Raw genomic sequence first — 7698 nt, 5'->3', positions numbered from 1 at the left:
GAAGAATGTTGATACATGTTCCATAAACAAGTGTACTTGACGATCACCAAAATTACGAAATTTATTGATTTACTGGTCTAGTGTACCTCCCGTCTTGATTTTGACCTATTTTTCGATCACGTTGGTTTATTCTCACACCCTTAGCATCACTGACTATTCCTAGAAGGACGTTACAGCTCTACATGTATGTTACAGTTTGGTTGTGTGTTTGGCTCTACCGTATCAAACTCTAAATTTGTAACAAAAGGTGTGATTCACTTATGTGTCTTTTGTACAATATGTGTATCGAAAGCTGATTTTTAAGCTATGGTTTTAGTAGAATAAATCAACATTATCAGAATTAATCTCAATTATATGATCAATCTCAACATTGGAAACAAGTAATGCCTCTGTCATAGTAGGATTATAATTGACTAACCACTTATCTGGGCAAAGTCTAACTTTATCTAATTCATTATTTATCGTTGTTTCAATGGTTTTAGGAGTTATCTGAATAAAAAGAAGTGTCGTCTGTATTTACTACTAATATTATGTTACTGGTATTACATGAACACCAAAGTTACCAGCTATATCCTTGATATATAGTATGAATGAAAGGGGGCCTAATACCGAGCCTTGAGGAACTCCGGCATTAGTAGATTTAACTTAGGATTTAGTATTGACAACTTATGTTGTCTAGCACTAATATAATTATCTAACCAATTAAATAATTTACCCGAAATACCGTTATTTCTTGGTTTCACCTTCAACACATTGTGCCACACAAAATTGAACGCTTTCGATACATCACAGAAAACTAAACATGCAGGACGTTGCTTTTCTCTCTCTTAATTTTCACAAATATGGTGAAATATATGTAAGTCTATAATTTGATTCACTGCTGATTAATAAGGATGAAAACCAGATTTTGATATCTATATATTGGGAATGTTCTAATAAGTGATTATTAAAAGATTTTAAAATTAATAGTTCGAAAACTTTCCCGACAGTGTTGAGTAATGATATTGATCTAGAATTCGAAACTTCATGTTTACCCACCTTTTTAAATAATGGCATGACTAATGTTTTTCCACTGTTTCGGAAAATACTCGTTTCCAAAGAAGTTCTAAAGGTAGGAGATAGAGGAAAGACTATGGATACGTCTGTATTTTTAAAAGTTTTATGGTTAATTAGGTCAATACCCACAGCTTTCCTAATGATTAACGATTTTACAATGTCAAGGTTGTCCGTTGAAAGGTACGTCAGGTATGGTGGCGTCCGTCCTAATTAGATTCTACAGCTGGTACGTCAGGTATGGTGGCGTCCGTCCTAATTAGATTCTCCAGCTGGTACATTAGCGTTTAAATCGTCGATAGTAATTTTTTTAACAAAATAACCATTAACATGTAAGCCTTACAGTCATCTGTTATTTTAATTTGCTCAAATTCATTTCTAAGATGTGGTATAATATATAAGATTTTTAAAAAAAACAGTAATTTGTCTATTTTTCTTATCTCTCGTCTTCAATTTGAGTTAAGCCAAGATTTTATAGGCTTTACTGTCACTATTTTTTCTGTTTACACTCCCCAAAGATAAAAGAAAAATTGGATGTAGACACTTGTGTGGATTGCCCGTGAAAATTGGTCCTGCTAGTTTGTGAGGAGAGGAAGCAGGGAGGAATAGATAATTAAGATAATGAAGTTTTCAACAAGTATGGAATAAGTCACAGGCTGGGGTATTTGGCATTACACTTGGTATAATACAGAATAAAAAAACATAATATGATATTATACGACATTTGATTGGTCAATAAAAAAATAAAGCTAGATAATATTTTTTTCAAAATCAGTCTGATAATAACCATCACTGTTCATGGAAATGCATCATGTCAGTGATCATAGATTTGCTAGTCAAGTCAAAGTCTTCATAATTATAAAAAAAATATCATAAATTTAAAATCACAATTTATGATGTATCAATTATAATTAGATATCAGTATCACGCGCTCTCAGAAATACCATCATTTTGTTTAAATGATCACAAAGTATTTAAGTACCGGTACAAAGGATGATCATAACGCAATGATCATGTATCTTATTACAGATCAGGATGGTGTTTAAATGATCACAAGGTATTTAGTACAAATAATGATCACAAAACAATTTTCATACTTCAACTTTGCTGGAATTTCATGTCAGTTCTTACTCAGTTGTCATTTAGCATGTGAAAAAATCCGTACAAAACGCCTTTATTTACAAGTTGAAATTGAAAACAATCTAGATCACCGTTTCGTGTCGATAAAGTAACGCCATGTACCTCGCACGCGCAATGACAAAGCATTGATCCAGTGATCGACTATTTTTATGTGTTAAATTTTGTTTTCTTTTCTATATTTGGCGACAGCTTGAGGTATATAGTTCCCAGCCAGTAACCTTGTAAGATGACCACAGCACGACGTTATCATCTGACTATTGACCATCTTGTTGTTGAGGATATTCAGGGCTCTTGTTTATAGAATGTTAAAAAATAATGATTAATCCTTAAATCCTTGAATTCATCTAACTGTTAGTTGTACGATATGAGGGTGTGTGTTGGAGGGTGGAGGTGGAGGGGGGGAGGAGTTGGTGGGGGGGGGGGGGTTGCAATTCGCTGCCAATACTATACATATATATCGATATTCCGGTGTGTATTCTCAGTAAAATTGATTTGTTTTAAACATATCTTTTTATATCACATCAGTAGCAATAGGATTGGGCACATGTTTTACAACTTATATAATGGCCTTTCCAAACATATTAATGCACACACATTATACTTACACCGTGGCAGAGAGAGAGAGAGAGAGTAGGAGAGAGAGTGAGGAGGGGGTAGAGGGGGAGGGAGAGGGAGAGATAGAGGAGGGGGGAGAGAGGGAGAGGAGGTGTATAACACATGATTTATATGTTGAGAATACGCTGTACATATGTAAAATATTTCTTTTAGAAAAAATATAGTCTGTGTACACTCCAACGAACAGCAACAACAAAAAATGATATCAACACATAAACACACACAGATTGATATTTAAACTTATGTAAACGTCAAATCGGACAACCTTTCAGCTATTTTGTTATTACATCAGCTTTCGGGTTTTTCATTTCAAATTATCTGACGAGTTTGATAAATCCTATATTGCATACACACTAATATAAGATTCTATGAATCATTTTACCTTTATTTCTGAAAAATAAGAGAAAACTTATTTTCCTATAGTTATGACAGACTTATAGTTGTATAGTCTATAGTTTAATGCTTGTTTGAAAGAAAAACCTTTTTACAAACTGAATGAATGCTCCTAGAGCATTCTTGATAAGTTTGCAAAAAAAAGTGTTTCCTTCACACCACACCAGCATGAAACTAAAATAGCTTCCTGTTAAAAACAGCATGTCATCATAATCCAAACTCACAGTCAATAAACTCTAGCAAAATATGAACAAAAGAAAGATTTATTTGGAGACTCCTGAAAAAGTACCAGACGTATATGTAGGCGTATTCAGCTTCATCGACTACACTCGCCATGTAAATCACGTTCTCAAATGATAAAAAGATATAAAACAACGAAACTAGCGAGCATCAAACACGTCCAGCTTCATATCGTACAACGGAACCAACGGGCAAACTAACGAGCATCAAACACGTCCAGCTTCATATCGTACAACGGAACCAACGGACAAACTAGCGAGCATCAAACACGTCCAGCTTCATATCGTACAACGGAACCAACGGGCAAACTAACGAGCATCAAACACGTCCAGCTTCATATCGTACAACGGAACCAACGGGCAAACTAGCGAGCATCAAACACGCCCAGCTTCATATCGTACAACGGAACCAACGGGCAAACTAACGAGCATCAAACACATCCAGCTTCATATCGTACAACGGAACCAACGGGCAAACTAACGAGCATCAAACACGCCCAGCTTCATATCGTACAACGGAACCAACGGGCAAACTAACGAGTATCAAACACGTCCAGCTTCATATCGTACAACGGAACCAACGGACAACCTAACGAGCATCAAACACGTCCAGCTTCATATCGTACAACGGAACCATCAGGTACACTAACGAGCTTCAAACACGTCCAGCTTCATATCGTACAACGGAACCAATGGACAAACTAGCGAGCATCAAACACGTCCAGCTTCATATCGTACAACGGAACCAACGGACAAACTAGCGAGCACCAAACACGTCCAGCTTCATATCGTACAACGGAACCAATGGACAAACTAGCGAGCATCAAACACGTCCAGCTTCATATCGTACAACGGAACCAACGGACAAATTAGCGAGCATCAAACACGCCCAGCTTCATATCGTACAACGGAACCAACGGGCAAACTAACGAGCATCGAGCATCAAACACGTCCAGCTTCATATCGTACAACGGAACCAACGGACAACCTAACGAGCATCAAACACGTCCAGCTTCATATCGTACAACGGAACCAACGGACAACCTAACGAGCATCAAACACGTCCAGCTTCATATCGTACAACGGAAACATCAGGTACACTAACGAGCATCAAACACGTCCAGCTTCATATCGTACAACGGAACCAACGGACAACCTAACGAGCATCAAACACGTCCAGCTTCATATCGTACAACGGAACCATCAGGTACACTAACGAGCTTCAAACACGTACAGCTTCATATCGTACAACGGAACCAACCGACAAACTAGCGAGCATCAAACACATCCAGCTTCATATCGTACAACGGAACCAACGGGCAAACTAGCGAGCATAAAACACGTCCAGCTTCATATCGTACAACGGAACCAACCGACAAACTAACGAGCATCAAACACATCCAGCTTCATATCGCACAATAAAATAGAATATTTCTCAATGGTTCGCGATGACGACCGTAAAAGTTCCCCGTAATTTTCATCAACCTGCATCATTTGGAACCCTGTGTTGCGAGCATGTCCGTCAGTTGACGACTTCACGAATCAGCTGCGACATGTAAACACTATAGGCTGGGGATAGCAGGGGTTGACATCCAGATACGGAAAATTCATAAAAGGGAAATTGAAACCATCACGTTTATCGTACAGCTTGGTGGGAAAATGTCCATCTTTGTTTCGTTTCAGAAAAAGATCGAGATAAGCGGCTAATGTAGAAGAGTCTGTCGTGTCTTTTGATTTCCAGCTGATGGGTATATACGATGGACGTGTTTAATAACTTTCGTATAAGTGTACTTATAGACGCCAACAATATATCTAAATATAAAAATTAAACGACATTTTAAAGCTCTTCAATAAATTCAGCCTCATATGAAAATTAAAACAAGTCAGCCATTAGAGGGACACAGGAAGTTCCCATAGGTGTGCCAATAGCCTATTGGAATACCTAACCACGCTACTCGACGAATATAGATAAAAAAAAACTCTTTGAAATCCACACACTACTAATTCCGCTTCTTGAGTAAATATTATCAAAATAAGACTGTAACACATGTTTGATAGTACTAAGAATGGAGGTAAGTTGTTTTAACAGTGGGTATGGGTTCTTGGGAAGCTTAGGAATCCAACACAAACGGGGACGGTCTGTATCTTTATCATTAAAAGACATGCTTGGCCAGTAGGTCGTCTTTGGAAGAAATGTATAGATGGGGTATGTATCCATGGCAAACTTGATTCTGCTCATATACCAAAGCTAATAATTACTTTCTTAAATAGGGTTCAAAAATCAAAAATGACACATCAATGTATAAAAGAGTATGTATGATTTGGGTCAAATTTGGCCCCCTCTTCAAATTTGATGAAATACCTATATTGAGTAAGGATAGTAACGTAATTAATGAATTGGGCGATTTTAGCATGTTTTCTTTCTCGGCGCATGCGTAGCGGCACTTCAAATATAGGTGTCACACCAGTATTTTTTAAGAGAAAAATGACACAAAGCATTACAAAAAGATTCTGTAACTTTTAATTATCATACAAATATGCTGCTTAATATTGATGTAATTAAATCACTTATGGAAGTTATCAACTAATGGCTTTTGCTAGCAAAGGCTTAAATTAAACTTTTAATATATTTACATTTGGTACCTTAGCAACGAATTATATCACATACCAACGGCATGGCTATAAGATTTATTACTGGTAACAACATTTTCTATCGTCCGAACTTGTGAAATGAAAACAAATCATAGCATATGTGACATAATTATATGGACTAACTTTTTTTACAAAGGTATTATAATGCAAACATTTGGGAAGTGACAATAATTTCCCTAGCAACAGAATGTGTCGCATAGCAACAACAATACCTTATATTGATAACAACATTTTCTTTCCAGTTTCAAGATTTTTCTTCTGCTGTACTTAATGAAAACAAAATATTTCTCATGTTTTCAGTAGCTAAACTTTCTAATAAAGGTATCACAATATAGATATTAGAGTATTGATCAAAGTTGGTGCCCTAGCAAAGTATTCTTACACATGGCAAGAATATGACCTAAACTGTTATTTTTTTTTTATATTGTTTCACTGTTTTTTATTGTACGTTATTTAATGAAAACAGATCATTATCACTTTACATGGACTAACCTTTTCTTATGAAATATGTATAATATAAACATTTTGATACAGATCAAAGTTAGTACCCTAGTTGAGTTTATTTTAGCACCTATTTCTACACATCGATACGATGTCATTGATTACTGGATAGAAATGGCCGAGATGTGCTGTCTCATATAGTCTGTGCGTTGGAAGTGACCTGTCCACCGGGCGTACGCTTTCATTACACATACTTAATTAGTTACTTGTGATGACGAGAATGTTATTTTTACTGTTATTTGCTAGCACAAATACAATAGGTATAATTGGTATAAGGATAAATTAGACACCTTTCTGTACATGTACAATACACACATGCATACACTTTGTACACCATTTAATTGATGCAAAACTTGACCTAAATACACAATGCTATTTTAGTGGAAGGGTTTCAATTTCATATCATACGGGGTATACATGTACATAATACATCTGCACACAGTGCAAGGGACGTAACCTTTCTAGCCAAGGTAAAATGTTTTCAGAACAATACCGCAATTTAAACGGTCATTAACAAGTGTATTGACATGCCCATGGATGAGTGTCAAAGCGGGGGTGGGGAATACATCACGATATCCTGAATGTCGAAACATGACAACGCAGGGGCGAGAAAAATATCATTTCTATTTGACAATATATGATGTGTTTTAAATCAACCTTGCAAATTAGATGACTGTATGTATAATTTGAAACAAAGGAATTCGAAGGACACTATACAAATATTGTATCAAAATTGATTGATTAATTTACCATGAGGAATTCATTTTGGCAAATGAATTTTTTTTAAACAACAAAATTGAAAAAAAAATCCTTTGTATTGCTGCTGAACATCGAATCTGTTTCCTTCAAATTAAATCGATACATTTACGTAATTATTTATATCTAAATTACTGCAACACACAATGGTTTGTGTGTATTCGAGAAATATAGACACTTCACTTCTTGAGAAATGTGTTTGGCTCTGAAAAGAGCCGCTTTTAGGGCGAGAAACTCTTATACTCGGATATACATAATATATTGAAACGAATACTCCCTCGTACCTTGTACATGTAGCAGACGTCATCATTTGTAAGGTCTCATGCATATATCAAACAACAAATCTGTT

Source organism: Ylistrum balloti, unplaced genomic scaffold, assembly GCF_031769215.1.
Source record: "Ylistrum balloti isolate Yb309-2 unplaced genomic scaffold, AGI_CSIRO_Ybal_v1 Utg370524, whole genome shotgun sequence".
Classification (NCBI taxonomy): domain Eukaryota; kingdom Metazoa; phylum Mollusca; class Bivalvia; order Pectinida; family Pectinidae; genus Ylistrum; species Ylistrum balloti.
This window is presented reverse-complemented; position numbering follows the sequence as displayed.